This window comes from Pholcus phalangioides, unplaced genomic scaffold, assembly GCF_987345545.1.
Source record: "Pholcus phalangioides strain wild (caught in Gottingen) unplaced genomic scaffold, Ppha-v1.0 ptg000024l_1, whole genome shotgun sequence".
Classification (NCBI taxonomy): domain Eukaryota; kingdom Metazoa; phylum Arthropoda; class Arachnida; order Araneae; family Pholcidae; genus Pholcus; species Pholcus phalangioides.
This window is the reverse complement of record NW_028301616.1, coordinates 14,066,261-14,083,610: the sequence shown is the minus strand read 5'-3', so window position 1 is coordinate 14,083,610 and position 17,350 is coordinate 14,066,261. Positions and strand designations below refer to the sequence as shown.

Here is a 17,350-nt window from a genome sequence, read left to right as displayed (position 1 = left end):
CCGCTTTGGCAGTGCTGAGAACGGTGTCCCCCCCACCCACCACATCTTTCGTCGGAAGATCACGTGACTCGGTGAAAACAAACACAATCCCCCGTTATTTTCTTATGGCATCCACAGGAATTTAAAACAATAAATGAAAGAAATAATTTCAGCATCGATGAGATAATTCCAGAATTAATGAAAGAGATAATTTCAGAATTAATGAAAGAGATAATTTCAGAATTAATGAAAGAGATAATTTCAGAGTTAATGAAAGAGATAATTTCAGAGTTAATGAAAGAGATAAGTTCAGAATTAATGAAAGAGATAATTTCAGAATTAATGAAAGAGATAATTTCAGAATTAATAAAAGAGATAATTTCAGAATTAATAAAAGAGATAATTTCAGAGTTAATGAAAGAAAATACTCCAGAAGTAATGAAAGAAATAATAATTAATAAAGGAAATAATTCAATAATTCATGGAGGAAAATCCAGAATTGATAAAAGAAATTTTTCAGCATTAATTAAAGAAATTATTTGATCTTTTTTCATCTTTAGATGAGTTCTGTATCTTTTTTTTTAATCTTTACAACGCAGTATTTAGAGACCGAACTGTACATTTCTATGGGCAAATTGCCAGGCATTTGATGTCGCTGCCGTCACGCTGCTGGATGTTCCCCCCAGTAAAATAAGCTCGATGGGGAGAAGGTAAGCATGTTATCAGGAGAAGAAAACTTTCAACAGTATGTGGACTCAGGGTTGACGTTTTGGGAGAGTTGTAAGAGAACCCGAGATATTTTGGAATTGCCGAAATAAAGTAGATCAAATAAGATGAGATAGCTCGGGATTGCCACTGTATGGGTTAAAATACAAGCAAAAAAACTGGACATTTTACGAAATTGTAGCTACGGCCAAAATTACAGGAATATCCCGTAAAATACAGATTATACAGGGTGCCCTGTAAGTGCTAATGCGGCCTTTATCTCATCAACCATCCATCGTAGAGGTATTAAATTTTAAAAGAACGCTAAAAATGTGTTCGAAAGTTATTCCGTACCAGTTTTGAGAGTGAAAATACAGTGTGTCACAAAATAAAAACCCTAAATTTTTATACCTCTGCTAACTTCCAATTACAAAGCTGTTGCCCTGTCTCTCTTGAGACTATCAAAAAAAAAAAAATCCAAGCTGTTAAGTACAATATTCGCTATTGCACGGAGAAAAGTTATGCAAGAACAACAAAAAAACTAACGTGGGCACACACACAACGCTCCTTTCCCTCATTTACGCTGTTCTCTTCTAACTTTACTCCGATTTTTTGAATTCGAATATATCAGCACTTTGAAACTTGGGTTTTTCGTTGGACTCAGAAAGTACAGGGCAACAACTTTCTAATTGGAAGTTAGAGGACGAGGGAACCGTATAAATTACACACTGTATTTTCACTCGAAAAACTAAAAACTGTTACAGGGAAATTTTTGAACTTGTTTTGAGCATTTTTTAAACCGAGAATACACCTCTACGACTGACAGTTAATGAGATAAAGGCCGCATTAGCACCTATAGGACACCCTGTATTTTCACATTGTATGTTCCATTTTCTGACCCGCGAGCGTCAGAAATGCCTGCATAATCCGTCCCGCTGACTGAAAAGGTTGTGCGCCCCTGCAAATGCAAAAAAATTGGTTCGATATACTGTACTGTATAATTTCTATTAAAGTTCCCAAAGAGATTGGGAAAATAAATTGTTTATTTAAACGTTTTTATGTGTTATTGAAATTAACCCACTAGGTCAATAGAAATTTTAGATTTCAAACCATGAAGAGCTTCTGCTGAACTTCAATCGCTTTTCAATTACCGTACATTTAAAAGTAGAAGTAATTTTTGTAATAGTCACTTTTGTGCCGGCCACAATTATAATAAGACCATTTTATTTCTCAAACAAAAGATCAATACAAACAACACACACTCTCATATATTATATATATAAATGCATAATAATTTACTTTTACAGCCAAAAAAATGGCTCTTTCCCATAACGGAACCTACTTATTTATTGCACGCTTTCGACAAAATTAAAGAAATATATTGATGTATACAGGGTCATTATAATTAAAGTTCCCGTACTCTGTGTGAGTAGTTTTTCCTCAAAAAACTGCTTATCCGAATACAGCCAAATTTTTAGGATATTTTAATGAGACTGCTTTGCTAAGTGGTGACGGTAGCGCATCTGAGTCCGTATGAATGAGACACGTAGTTTTAGATCCGTTATCTTTAATTATGATGCTACATAGAAGATACTATTATTTACACGGTACATATATTAAGAGAGAGAAAGACGACGTGGATGCATCTCGTGTGAGAGCTGGAGCTGAATTGATGTTCTCACACACATGGTGGTCACGTGATCATCTCGTGTTTCAGTACAGAATGTACTGAGATTCTTTCACGTGACCGGAGCGTGCTTGTTAAGAGAGAGCCAATGTGCAAAGTATAATAATAATAATACATATAAGAACATTGAGGCTCTACAAGACAATGGGTGAGAGAGATTTTATGAAATTTAAAAAAAAGTTAAATTTTCTACCACCAGGTGAAAAAGCGGTACTTTTTTTATGGCATTTTGCATCTTCGCGTCGGCCCCATAGCGTATTCACCAAGTTACAATGGAACACCGAATTCTACCAAAACGGGCGTTACATAGATCGGAGCAGTGTCAGTACACTGATGCTGTTCAGACCAACGTAGCACCCGTCAGTATGCTGACACTACACTGACCTATGTAACGTTCTAGAGCATTCATTCCATTGAAACTTGGTAAATACGCTATATGGACCATGGGCAAATGTAAAATGCAATAAAAAGTGCCACTTTTCCCCTGGTGGTCGAAAATTGAACTGTTCCCCACCCCCATAAATCTCTTTCCCCATTGCCTCATTAACATATCCTAAAAATCTGACTGTATTCGGGGGGAAAAACTACTCACAGTACGGGAACTTCAATTATAATCAAACTGCACGTGCAGTATACGAGCATCTCTTGCTATATGTGTGATTCAGTTATTGGAGGTTTATTATTATTATTTTGGAAACAATTGTTTACGCATTCATGAATGTAATGCCATCGTTATCTGCTATGAAGTTTGAAACGAATGTTGATTTCGATTATTAGGTTCATCAAGATACAAAACGACATGCCCGGAATTAAAAGTCCCAATTTTGCCCCAAAAAAAAGGAAACATCAACGAAAAACTTTCAATGAGCGTCGATAAATTTATCACTTTTACCGGCGATTATGCATAAAACCCAAACGCGTGTAGCGCCGTTGGTAAATTTGATAATTACTTAAAAACATTACTACTTTTACCGGCGATTATGTATAATGTACTGTAATGCAATTGATGAGTTAATAAATATGAAAAAGAAATTCTCAACTGAATATATCGGGGTCTGATTGTAGATTTCGTTAAGTAAGAGTTTGTAAGAGGGGTTGTCCGATTGCGTAAGCACGAAAACCTGTAAAAACTCGGTAAATTGAACAATTTATTGAATGAAAGTTCGTCATATCGGGTTACGATCGTAAAATTTGTTAAATAGGAGTTCGTTATATCGAGGTCCGATTTCAGAATTTGTCAAATAGGAATTGTTTCGGGGATGTTCGGACAGATTCGTTAGTCCGCGCGGTTCAGACTCTGATTCACAAGTACGGTCATCTAAATAGTAAATCTTATCACGGTTAATGATCATCTAAATCATACATCTTATCCGATTTATCATATTTACCAATACGAAATGGTGATTATGCATAATAACCGGCAAATGTGATGGATTTAGTGCGACTTATCATATATACAACGACACTTTGGGTTTTAGGGAAATTTATCAAACTTAACAAAATTTTCGGTGATTATGCTTTATAACCGGATTTATCACATTTACCGTAACATGTGCATGGAATAAGATGGTTAAATCCATTGTTCTATCACTTTGATTTCTCCCCTCCCCCCCGAAATAACAAATAACAGTTGATCGCCCCCCCCGAAAGTAATTTCTGGCTACTGCCCTGCATTCGCGTCCGTTATCTCACTCGATTGGTAAGAATTCGAGAATAATATCAAACCGTCTATGACACAAGTTTTGAAAGGTAAAACCAAAGCTGTATTAAAGATCGAGCCACTTTGGGTAAATCAAAGCGTTGGCTCTGAACAAACAATCATTAAAGTTCTCTCAGTGACCTATAAGTCTGGAATGACCATTTCTGTTCTGAGCGTCCAGAACACGATTTCATGTTTATCGTATGACGGTCCGATTCCATGGTCATGCACAAGCTGCTGCCACTGAACTGGATGGCGTTCGTCACCGGATCATAATTCCAAATCTGATTCCGTTTGAGCCTGGCGAAGCAATCCTGCACTACGACACGTCCCCTGCGGCTGCATTCGAGACACGAGTCGGCCCTGCGTATTTCGTGCCGTTCGGTCAGAAACCAGAACTGTGTGTATTCCTTCGGATTACAGGAGTGGAGATGGACCTGCCCACGATCCGTTCGATCATCACCCTGGATACATAAGTGTTCGGCACCCGGGTCGATTTTACGGATGAATCCGGAGATGAGAGCCTTTTCCGGCAGGAAAACATCCGGATAGACGTTATCCAGATACCACTTGAAAGTCTTGCAGTTCAGTCTTTTTCTCAGCTCGATCCTGCTTGTGACGTCACCGTAGTCAATGGCGTCCACGATCTTCCGTCCCAATCTTTCGTGGTAATACCGGGCGTAGCTGTCCATCCAGACTTTGGCTAAACGCAGCAGGTTCCTCCGTAACGGATCAGCCCTATCGGCCCATGTTGAGGGAGGCTTCTCACGAAATATGTGCCCAACGCGTGAGCAAGGTATGATCTCTAACTTCCCACCGCACATCCAAGTCTTGAAGGAAAGTTCGAAATTCTCACCTCCCCAAAGGTCGAACCCACTGTCGTATCCACCCAGTCGAAGGAAGTAATCCTTGTCGATCGAAAAGAGTCCGCCGGCCATGACCGGCGTTTCGATAGGAGACGATGGGTCACTGCTGGATCCGGTTAACGTATTGTTCACGTGCAGCCAGCGGAAATTGAGGGTCCAGTCGAATATCCCAATATAGAGACCATTAGGGTGATAGCTGAAGGTCTGGGGGTGTATATTGTCTATGATGGGGCAAACGACGTTCGTTTTGTTCTGGTGTATGCGGTACAGCAACGGTTCCAGCCATCCTTCGGAACATTCACAGTGCGAGTCCAGGAATGTCAGCACCTGGCCTCGGGCAACGCCGATCCCTAGGAGCCGTGCCCTAACGACACCTTCCCGTTTCTTCGACCTGATAATCTTCACCTTTGGAAAGTCCTTCATGTAATCGTCGAGAGGTTCGTTCAAGTGAGGGAGGCTGGAGAAATCGTCGACGAGGATGATTTCGGTGATGAGGTGTTCCGGTGACCTGTCCAGAACGCTGTGCACAGTCCTCAGGAGTACGCTCCAAGCCTCGTTGTAGAAGCAGATGATGACGCTGGTCGGCGGCAGTTCGGCCGTCGGGTACGCCATCTGCCGGCATTTGTGGTGCCTGTGATCTCGCAACGTTCGGTGAACGGAAATACTGTCGCTCACGAGCTGGTTGTATTCGTAGTTCTTCCACCCTTCTTCGACGAGAACTTCCTGCCCTTTTCTTAGACGTACTATTACTGGCTGACCCATTTCACCTGGACCAAGTCCAAACTCATTCGAAGACACATTTTCCGTTATACCCCGTGACTGCACATTGATCATCAAGCTGTTTGTTCCAATGTTTGATGCTGTGAGGACATGACCAACATGGTTAGTCACTGGATTGCCCGTAATAGGATGAATGGGAGTAGACCCATGAGGATTGTGACTACGGTACAAGACGCATACAATGACAAACCACACACATATCACTGAAAGAAGTACAAACTGGCACAATCGGATTTTTCTCCGGCGAATCATGTTGGTAAGTCATGCAGTAATCCACATAAAGAGTCCGAAATTGTGTTGTATCTTTTGGTCGCACTCGAATATTAATCCCGACAGAAATGTCTTTGATGTCAAATCGTGCTGTAAGATCATAGTTTTGTTCTCGAAACATCATCTGCCATAGATTTTGCTTGTGCTGCCATCTGCCAGATAGTGTTGGCTGAGGGGGGAAGAATAGTGGTGACGCTTTTGTTTCGGGAAAGAAGTCATCAATTTGTTGGATCCTTCATTTCGACCTGGAACAAAACACTCAACTTATAAACGGTATTTAAAATTTCTACAGTATGTGTGCTGATATGGCTGTACAATAACCACTCATTCCCATTCAATATGTGTACAGCACTAAAAATACAACGAAACACATAACTCTATCTAGTCTCGTGGTATAAAGTCAAGAACGGATACGACCACCCTCAGTGGTCTAAAGACGGTTGCTAAATAAATATAAGGCCCATTGGAGGAGAGGGGGGGGGGGGCTTCTCATAAGCATGTTGGGCCTCCGGGCAAGTGACGTTCAGAAACCCCCATGTGGCTGGAATTATCAGCCCGCTAATTTACGTAATTACTGTCAAAAATCATGCTAACAAATCTTATAATCTAGAACAGTGTTAACTAAAGTGGGAAACATCGCCGCTCCCCGGAATGATCTGGGAAGGTGATAAAAGCTATATCCCAGTATAGGATTCTATGGGTTGGCTTGAGAGTTGGGGCGATGAGAAAAAAAAGGTTCAGGGGGAGATTGAACAAAAAGTTTTTGGGAAATATAATCTAAAAGCTCTTTTACAAACTTGGGGGCAACGGAACGCACCCGAGTGGGCCCCATTAAGACAGCCATTTCGATATTTAAGGAACCCAGATTAATGAATGACCCTCCTGGCCTAATGAATAAGGCATCGTTCTCCTAAACCGGAGGATTGCAGGTTCGAGTCCTATCGAGGTTACGTCGCAATACCCAACAGGGTAACGGGACAGAGTGTCTGGACCACGTCTGATGTACAGATTAATAAACCAAGTATGCACATTTTTTTTTTTTTTTTTTTTGGTAAATGAAATTTCAGAACTGCATTTACATTTCACCAATTGGAAGTTTCAAGACACGGGGGTCTTGATTATTAAATTACATAAAAAGTTAATTTTTCTACTTTTTATGCACACATATGCCCCCCCCCCGGAAAATTTGAAACATTTTAAGTAACTGCACACGTCTTTTGAAAACTTCTTTGTAACTGAAAGTATTTTTCTGAAGTCAACGGTTGCAGAGATATCCGCTGTCCAAGCAATTTGGGACAGCCTGTATCAGATGAAGAGAGAGAGAAGTGAGCCTCTTCCCAACAACACCAATTTCTACATGCGTGCTAACCGTAACTGCGTTAAGCGCGCGTCTTCTTGACCTTCATTGGTTTGTAGTTCTGAAACGACCATTTCTGCTTAGAGTCGTCAATGCATTGTTTCATGGACACACCCTTTCTGTCAGTCGCCACCACCATGCAGAGCCCGCCGCTGTGCACAATCTTGTTCGCTTTCGGCTGGTAGACCCACAGCAAACTCTCTCGGGTATGTGACTCGCTGCATCCATTGACAACGACTTCCTTGCCGTTGTATTCGACGCAGACGTCGTCTCTGCGTATCTCCCCGTGTGGGCTGAGCTGCCAATACTGCGTGCCCGACAGCTTATTGCACGCCCGCAGACGAACGGGTTTTCCGTAGTCTCTCCTCCTGGTCGGACTGTCCACGCACAAGAATTTCTTCTGCTGCTTGGCATCGAGGCTACGGATCAATCCGGTAGCGACGGCATCTCCCGGAATGAACATTTCCGGATACACATTTTCCAAGTACCACTTGAAGTTTTTACACTGAAGTTTTCTGCGGAGCTCGATCCTGGCCGACACATTTCCGAAGTCGACGAGGTTCGTGTGAGCGCTACCAATCCTCTCGTAGTAATAATTCGCGTAGTCGTCCATCCAGACTTTTGACAAACGCATCAGGTTTCTGTCGAGGGCTTTCGCCGCCTCCTGCAGATCGTAGGGGGTATTCTCGCGGAAGACGTGTCCCACCCTTGAGCACGGAATTATTTCCAACCTTCCTCCGCACATCCAGGTTTTGAACGACAGCTCGAAGTTTTCGCCGCCCCAAAGCTCGAACTGATCGTCGTAGGTCCCCAGGTACTCGAAGAATCCTTTGTCTATAGAGAACAGACCTCCCGCCATCGTGGGAGATTCCAGCGGAGTCCATAACCCCTTCCTGAGTTTCGAGATCCTTCTCGGTATGGCGTGCCAGCGGAAATTCAAACCCCAGTCGAAACCACCGACGTTGATCTGCCGCTTCGTCCGAGGCACGTACTCGAAGGTATTGGCGTCGATGACGTCGATTATCGGACAAACGACGTTCGTCCTGTTCTCGTGAATCCGGTGGAGCAAAGGTTCCAGCCATCCTTCCAGGCATTCGCAGTGAGAGTCGAGGAAAGTCAAGACGGGACCTCGAGCAACGGATGTGCCGAGAAGTCTAGCCCTGATGAGGCCCTCCCTCCTATTGGCTCTGATGACCTTGACTTTGGGTATTCGGTTCGTGTACTCCTGTAAAGCCAGATACGTTTCAGACGAGTCGGAGAAGTCATCGACGAGAATCACTTCCCTTAGTAGGTCTTCCGGAGACCTCTTCAACACGCTGTACACGGTTCTGAGCAGTACGCTCAAAGCCTCGTTGTAAAAACATATTATGACACTCGTTTGAGGTAATTTCGCAATCGGGTAGTTCAACCCTCGACATATTTTATACCTATAGTCCGGCAGAGTTCTTCGGATCGATATAGAGTCACTCACGAACTTGTTGAAGCGATACTTCCTCCACCCATCGCGTACTAATTCGCTTCCCACGGCCGTCACATTGGCCAGCAGGACCGGTTTGCCCATCTCGCCGGGGCCATCCGGATCACTCGAAAAAGAAATACGCTGAAAATGACCACCATCGGAGTTGAAGAACACTCCAAGACGTTTCGCATCGGTCCGATCTCGTTGTTGATTAGACTCGTCGTGTTTCGTAGGCGTTTCGAACATCAGCAAGTAAATCACAATCACCCAAGCACATGAAGCTAGAAGCAGAACTCTGGCTATCAATTGGCGTCTGGACTTTGATACCATGCCTGCGCCGTCTATTGCGTTGCTTTAAATTCTAACCGTAAAACACTCTGAAAAAATCGTGAGTCCCTGATAGATGTTAGAGGAAACATCTCTTTTAGATGACACGACTAGACAACACTCATCAGCATTTTAAAGCGAGTGGAAAAAACGCGGATTTCCAAGATTCTCAGACTTTCTCTGAATGTAGTCCCTATTTTTGTTGCTCAAACAAACGTTATGACTAGCGAAATTGAAGCTAGAATGGGCTAAGTACTAGATTATTTAGATAACTGAGTATTCTGAATTTAGTAGGTTTTTTCTTCTTCTTTGTTTTGCAAACTGTTTGTGTTTGTTTCCAGGTGCGGCGCAACACGCAGCACGATTTCTGGAGCGTGGATGTTACAGCCAAGAAAATCCTCAGTGAATTAGGCTTAATGAGAAAAATTCCAGTGAAATATGTGTCGTCTGCGAACAGTTCGTGAAGGAATTTTTTCTAAATGTAAAGTTTACATGAAAATCATTCTTTTCAGATTTTAAATTCTGACAGAATTCGGTAAAAGCACGTGGTGGAAATAAAATAAGTTCGTAACTCTCGTTCAATTTTTATTTATTTTCCAATGATTTTATTTGCAATCGTGTACTAAAAATTGAGCAATGTGCCACCCTTAGAAAATATGAATTGGATCAAATTTTTGAGCGTGCAGGGTGTTCCAAACTTCGAGCCGATCTCGTTAAAAAGTCTCGCCACAGAGAGCAACAGGCCTCTCTCTACAACGGTACGATTATTCAATCATTACCAGGGCCGTCTTAAGAGCATCATGGCCCCCGGGCCAAGTGATCTCAGTGAGGACCTACCTGACAAATTCTTGAAAAATTCAACTGCTTCTAATTTTTCTGAGGCCCCCCGGGCCGTGCCCGGGTGGGCCCATGCGTTAAGACGGCGCTGATCATTACACTTCATTCATAGTTAGAATTGATGGCAGATGGTAGCGCTACACATAACAAGCAATTCGCAGAAACGAGCTTCACGTTGGAGTCACAACACCTACGTGCGCTGAAACTTCCAATTAGTGAAATGTAAATGCAGCTCTGAGAAGTCATTTCCAAAAAAAAAAAAAATGTGCAGTTTTGAATGCAGTATTGACAGAGATATTTGACTTGGAAGTTTTCAGCATTCGTTGCCAATGATTGAGTGTGTGATTCACAAAACGCGAAACGTAAATTTAAAGTCAAAGTTGCAAAAATTCTGTAATTATATTAAAAAAAAAAAAATGGTAGCGTTTCATTGTGTGTGTGTGTATTTGAGTACAGTCCTAAAATGGCGACTTTTGAGCCAATGAAAACTTGCCAACATAATGATAAGTTTCCAAAACATAATTTTTGTTGTTCTCAGGAGAGAAAGGGCAACAACTTTCTAAACAGAAGTAAGAAGATGGGGGAAACCGTATTTTTGAACGCCTTTGAGCATTTTTTTAAGCAACTACGACGAACGGCTAATGAGATTAAAGACCGAATTAGGACTTACGGGACTCCTGTCCATTCAATATCTCGATAAATATTGCATTAAGAAATTTTTTGCAATTTACTTTTCGGAGCAGAATTTACATTTCAATATTTGGAAGTTTTGGCATGTCGGGGGACTGTATAAAAAGTTAATTTCGTTACTTTTCCACGTGTATGCAGCCTCCTTTAAACAAATTTGAGATTTTAAATAACTGCTCGATATTTGAAAACTTTTTGTAATAGAAAGTATGTTTCTAAAGTGAACGATAGCAGAGATATCTGCTGTGCAAACAATTCGGGAGAGCCCGTAGATCAGTGGTTCTCAACCCTTTTCAAGCCCGCGGCCCGGTTTCATTCATTTTTATGAGTTGAAGGCCCGGTCAAACACACGACCAACGGAAAATGAATGAGGAAAAATGAAACGGCTAATCACTCGCGGCCCGGCGGTTGAGAAACACTGCCGTAGATCGTGTCGCTAGACAATTAGTTTGAAACTTACCACCTTATATAATCTGTACAATGGCAACAGTCCTTGTTGAGTGGTGCGTCCTTGGGGAAACACTTATAAAGGAAAGGGGGGCTCCTCGCCCATCTTTTAGCAAAGAACAGTTTTCCGCTCCAAGTGATGTCCCGTTGGAAATCGTTGAAGCAGGAAACAGGATAGGGAACAGCGAGTGGCTATAGTGATAATATTGGTAATAATTACACTTTTGTGCTCAATGATGTCGGGTGAGTTAGCCAGGTATTTTCAAGGAACTCTGGTTCCTTGGTATGGTACTTTTCTTTATGTATACTCGGACAAAACTTCCCGAGATTTTTTTTTTAGAATTTGCATTGAAGGAAAATAGAACTACCAGACCTGCCAACTCTCCCGATTTAGGCGGGAGACTCCGGATTTTTCATCCTTCCTCCCGCTCTCCGGATTTGTTAAAATTTCTCCGGATTTTGGCAGAAAATTAGATTTTACGCGAGCTTTCACGTTGTCGTGGCGTCAACGATTACCGTCGTCGTTAGGGTAAACACCCATAGAGTACAGCCGTAGTCATTTCCATCGAGATAGAGAGAGAGAACAGCCGTAAAAAAAGTCTCTGTGACCGCATTTAAGCAACTGGCAAAGACGCGACTTTGTTTTCGTAGCATTTATCGGCAATCATTTATCGGGGGGAAGCCCTTGGTTGCCGAAATTCCTGTATAATCGTTATTGTATTCCATTAACAGCCGCGCGGTAAACACATTTTTTCGTCCGCAGCCTTGTAGTTTTAATTTTTTTAAGTCGTTTCTTCCGATTAAACATCTTTGGAAAGAAAATATAAAACTTTAAACTATATACAGCTAAATATAAAGCCTTTAAGAACTCATATACCCAAGATTATCAATCACTGATAGCATCCACAAAAGAAAACACATACTTTATGAACAGTATGTAGATGTGATTTCTCTATTCTGCATGGAAAGACTGACATGCAATTAAATTCTTCTCAGGGGCAATGCAGAACTTTTGATCGAGTCCATGAGTGTCGTGGGGGGGGGGGGGTACCTCCCTCGGGAGAATCTCCGGATTTCTGGATTTCAAAAGTTGGCACGCCTGAACTGCACACAAAAAGTGTGCTCTTTGTGTAGTGTCGGGAGCTCGAATGCATCTGAGTCTGATACGTTCCAAGAAATCTTTAACCCTTTCAGACCCGAGCATTCATTTTTCGGAATTTTCCAGATGCGCATGCGTTTTTGATACTAAAAAAATGCATAGAAAGCATAAATGTCAGGCAATTGTTGCTACTTTCAGATTTTCAATTTTTCTCTTCGGCCAAGATGACACAGGGTATTTTCCTATTCACGTACAATTTTTCCAGGATTTTATTGCTAAATTTTATCTAATAAATCACACTTTTTTTTTTTTTCTGAGGCACTTTCTCTTTGAAGGTCATATTAAAAACCCCCTGGAAGTTCAACTCCAAGTGCTGCCCTCTGATGAAAGCCCCCAAAGTTCATATTTACCATATTTCTAACTCATATTGACAACTTACACAACCCTCTAAGTCTGAACTTATTTCTCTGAATTTAAGAAATTCATTTTGTCCAAGAAGGGTTTGAAAGGGTTAAAGATATTACTTTTTGAGTAGCCTAAGGACGTGTTTCTCGACTACCGGGCCAGGACCGCCATTTCAACTTTTTCCGGGGCCGGGGGGAGAACATGTACTCAATGTATGTATATATACAGTCAAACCTCGTTAGTGCGTCACCCATTTAACACGTCACTCCGCTTACCGAGTCACTTTTTGGAAGTCCCAATTGTCCTCAGGCAGGAATTGGCACAACTATGGCTTACTCCGCTTACTAAGTCATATTTTTGCTCTCCCAACAGTGACTCATTAACGAAGTTTGACTGTATATACCATTTTTAGTGTATTTTCAAAAGCCGGGGCCTCAAATGACGGGCCTGTACCGGGCCGTGACATAAATCATACCGTCAATACGATAAAAAACCTTACGGATTAAAGTGCCACAGTAATAACAATAATTGATAATTTATAAATAAGTTAATGCGATGTGTTAAAAACAATCATATAAAGCAGCGGTTCTCAACCTTTTTTTTTAACTCGCGGAGCCCTTTTCCTTATATAATTTCTATGGCGGAGCCCTGTTTGGCTCTGGGAACCCTTTTTTGTACATAATTTTTATGGCAGAACCTTGTAGGGCTCTCTTATTTACTTATCAATCAAATTTACTGATTCATTTTATTTTCCTTGAGTCGCCGCGGAGCCCCTTGGAGGCGCACACGGAGCCCTTGGGGCTCCACGGAGCACCGGTTGAGAACCCTATGTATACAGGGTGTCCTGTAAAACCTAATTCGGTCTTTATCTCATCAACCGTTCGTTGTAGGCGCATGATTTCAATTTAAAAAATGCTCAAATGCTCCAGGCGTCCACTCAAATATGCTCATATAGATCATAACTCCCCATCAGCCTCCGTAATGCCTGGTACCCCCTCAGGGATCGGTCCAACAATATTGTATGAATAAATATAAATAAAATCTCAGCGGATGTTGCGCTTAAAAACTTGGAACTTTTTTTGTTGGCCTCTCAGGATAGACAGGGTGACAACATTCTCATTCAAAGTTAGAGAAGAAAGGGACCGTATAAAAATTTAGATTTTTTTTAATTTTATGATTCACTCATGGTTATAATAGTTTGTGTACCGGCGGAAAAAAAATAATAGAAGGAAAATTTCAAACCTCCTGCTTATAGTATCTCCAAAAATCTACTATTATTCATGCGAAAATTCTCACTGCGATGGGATCCCTGCTGCCACCTATCGAATAACAACAGAACTGTGTGTTATAATTTTTCAAATGAAACTGACTGTTGGTTTTAAAACGGTTTGCAGCATAAAAATGAACAACATGTGGAATGTATAATACTGTCTGCTGCACACAAGTGTAGTTTTTCGCAGCAAAATATGTTTTTATGTTTGTCGCAAAACGCAAAATCCGTTTTTTAAGCGCTGCTGCGAAAAACATAACAACCGGTATTTTTTGCTACACAAATCTTACGCCGCTTTCATTCTGCACACCGGTTTAACAGTCAATTTTAGTTGAAGAATTAATAACAAACGGTTTTGGTTTTACTTCATAGGGGGCAGCAGAGGTATTATTAAAGTAACACACATTCATACGCATTTCCTCTTCTATATAATATCGGAAAGAAGAGCAAATATAATGCTAATTCATTCAAAAATGTACAAGGCGACATCATTTATGGTTCTGACGTACCGTAATCCGGGGCGACTTTGCACCTGCAGTAGTTACTTTGCGCCAATGCTGAAAAAAGGGTTCTCAACCGTATACCGAGCGGCTATTCTGCTGAATACTTCCAGTTTTTATTCAGCCCGACAAGACAGAGAGACGTTATCGGTCAACTCATATATTTGAGTTACGGATGCCATTTTGTGTAACTGAAAATTCAACTTTCCCTTTCAGAAATTCCTGCTAAAATTGAGCAGCACAAATAATATGTTTAGCAAACGACATTCAAAATGACGGATACACCAGTAACGGAAATACATGAGGTGACCGATAACGTCTCTAATATCGCGTAGAATCAAAACATCTTGGAAATATTTATCAGAATAGCCACTAGGTGACGTTTAATCCTTTTTCCAGAATTGGGGCAAACCTGAAGGTGCAAAGTAAGAAGGTCCGGATGACGGTATTAACATCTTTCAGAAAAAAGAAAATCATTGACAAACATCTTTCACATTCGCCCATCACTGCTCTGAAGTTATCAAATCAAGTAAGCTAGCTAACGGGGTGCCCTTAAGCAAAATATATGGACGAAAATATAATGATTATAATAAGGATGGTGGGGGGGGGGGGCATATAAGCGGATACAGGCTCTTCGAACACAGGGGCGGATCAATAGTGAACGGGGGCGAATTTTCCACCTCCACTTATGCTAATTTTTTTTTGGGGGGGGGGGATACCCATACTGCCTCTCCGTATTAGCCTATGGATGGAGAAGGGGTATAAGAAACCCCCTTCCCTTTATAGATAAGGTCTATGGGGGTGTTGGCATGAGCCATTATAATCTAATATACGGCACCCAATATACGAATTGAGGTTCAAGATTCCTTTTTCTGCGTAGTTGGACATCCACTGTTTCTGAGGTATAAAAGCATTTCCATTCGATTTCTTAATTTGGTTTATATTACTGATACGGCTGAACAGGGGTTTTTTTTTTTTTACACACAGTCGATCCCCCTATAACGGCTTTTTTTAAAGAGAAAAATAAACCTTCGCAAAAAAGTAATTAGCAGTGCCGTCTTAACGCAATGGCCCACACGGGGAATTCGAAACGGGATCTGAGTACAATTTTTGATACCAAGTATGTAAATTGGTAAGCAGGTATTTCTAGGGGAGTTTCCAAGGCAGGGGCTCATGGCGCTCTTAAGACGGCCCTCGTTATAAGCGAGGAAAGACCGTAAACGGGAGAAATTTCACTCAGTACTAGTAAAAGTTGGGAACACAAAAATAAGCGAGAAAACGTTCTAAGAAAACGTTCGAACGTTATAAGCGGGATCCACGCTTATAACGTTCGCAAGAAATTCGCAAAGCATTCTTCTCATTTCACTATATAGTAGCGGACCACCGTTGAAGAGCATTGATCTGGACAATAAAATTCTTAACGGTACCGCAGTATGACTCGTCAGCCCGCGGGCCCTATGAAAAATTTTAATTTGGTACACAATGTCTGAAAAGTTGAAGACGCGTTATGTGAAGAACGGATCATGGTCCAACACATGACTGACTCCTAGGTCAAGGAATTTTTTATGCGTTCATGGACAATATCAAGAGCGACCCCACTTATCTCAGGGCCGTCATTTCAAACTTTTTCCCGGGGGGGAGGCAAAGCACGTGTGCTCAATGTATATATATTTGTATTGTACACTTTATATTGTATTTTCAAAAACCGGGGGGGGGGGGAGGCAATGGCTCCCCCTACCCCCCCCCCCCCCAAAACGACGGGCCTGCCACTTATATTGATTTCCTTGTAAGTCTACTCATTCAAAAGTTTGGAAAGTACAACAAAGTATTAAGTTGATCTTGTAGGTCCCATCGGGGCCGTAACTAGGCTGGGCGGGCAACGGGGCCCCCCGAGCCAAATGGAAGGCCTCTCAAAAAATTTACACTTATTTTGCATAATTTTTTCCTGTTTAGGGGTCCCCCCAAGAACATGTCTGCTCCGTGGGCCCCGAGAAGGTACGTGTCCCATGGTAGATCTCTAACTTTTCTACTATTCCGTAGGTAAGAGGGGTTGTCAGCCTCTGTTTTTCGCATGGGCAAACGGGCACGTGCCCAGTACCCAAAATTGGCTGCCATTTGTATTTTAGGCACAACCCACATGAACTCTTCCCTTGTACATGCCTCCGCCTCAAAAAAGACTGCACAGAAGAGCCCCCCCCCCCTCCAAAAAAAAAAAAATCATTCGCCCAGGGCCTGGTCTTATGAGGAGCAAGCCCCGGCAGTGCCGTTTTAAGGCCCTCGGGGCGTCCCAAAAATGAGATCTGGTTGAAGTTCTCGAGAATTTGTTTGGTATGGCCTCAGAAAAATTATTTGGCACGGGGACGCATGAGTTCTTAAGACGGCTCTGAGCCCTCGTGGGTTGTCATGCTGTAGATGACCTAAAACAGTACATTATTTTCAACAACGATTCTCTCCTCCCGCAAGCCAAAATGCAAACTTCCAGAAACGATGTAACATAATCTCCGGCAGCTGTTACAGATCTTTTCGACTATATTCCAGGATAATTGGCAGAAAAAAATGGCAAATAAAGTATATTTTTCGTGAATGATAATACAAAAAGGATATCTTTAGACTTACGTTTCTTTTCTCTTTTGCTTTGTCGCCACCTTTTGTCCCTTATTATTTCACTGTTTTCAAGAAAAACTCGACTTGATCGAACAGACTTTTTACAAGAAATGCCCATTCATACAATAACGTGCATTCAATATGAATCCCAGCGATAGAAATAAGGCTATGAAAACAGAAAAATACGTGATCATCCCATTCAATCTAGTTGGTGCAATTTTCCGTATCCTAACCGTATATATATTTTTTTACCTTTTTGCACTCTTCCATTATGGAAGGTTTTTTGGGGTTTGCTGTATGAGTAAACAATACGAAAACGAGATGGGGGAGGGCTAAATAACGAAGTTCAAAGCTAAAAATTGCGAGAGGGGG

The 17,350-nt window shown here is 41.7% G+C and overlaps 3 pseudogenes across 5 annotated transcripts in view; all 3 read right to left on the bottom strand.

Moving 5' to 3' along the window:
• Window positions 1-17,132, bottom strand: part of LOC149068785 (putative polypeptide N-acetylgalactosaminyltransferase 9 pseudogene) — an 89,681-nt pseudogene extending 72,549 nt beyond the window's left edge. For 2 of the 3 annotated variants that reach the window (XR_016195116.1, XR_016195118.1), the window contains exon 1: window positions 16,991-17,132. The product of XR_016195116.1 is annotated as a putative polypeptide N-acetylgalactosaminyltransferase 9 pseudogene, transcript variant X1 (transcript). Of the gene's footprint in view, window positions 1-13,846; window positions 13,924-16,990 lie in introns of all 3 variants that reach the window. The other variant, XR_016195117.1, reaches the window with a different exon arrangement.
• On the bottom strand, window positions 1,898-17,120 carry LOC149068786 (putative polypeptide N-acetylgalactosaminyltransferase 9 pseudogene; annotated as a pseudogene). Of its 2 annotated transcripts, XR_016195115.1 has the most exons (3): window positions 16,991-17,041; window positions 13,847-13,923; window positions 1,898-6,231 (listed from the first exon to the last, which is right to left on the bottom strand). The product of XR_016195115.1 is annotated as a putative polypeptide N-acetylgalactosaminyltransferase 9 pseudogene, transcript variant X2 (transcript). The 2 variants fall into 2 exon arrangements; XR_016195114.1 differs by lacking the exon at window positions 13,847-13,923 and having other exon boundaries at window positions 16,991-17,120.
• On the bottom strand, window positions 7,023-9,271 carry LOC149068787 (putative polypeptide N-acetylgalactosaminyltransferase 9 pseudogene; annotated as a pseudogene).
• Window positions 17,133-17,350: the final 218 nt, after the last annotated feature.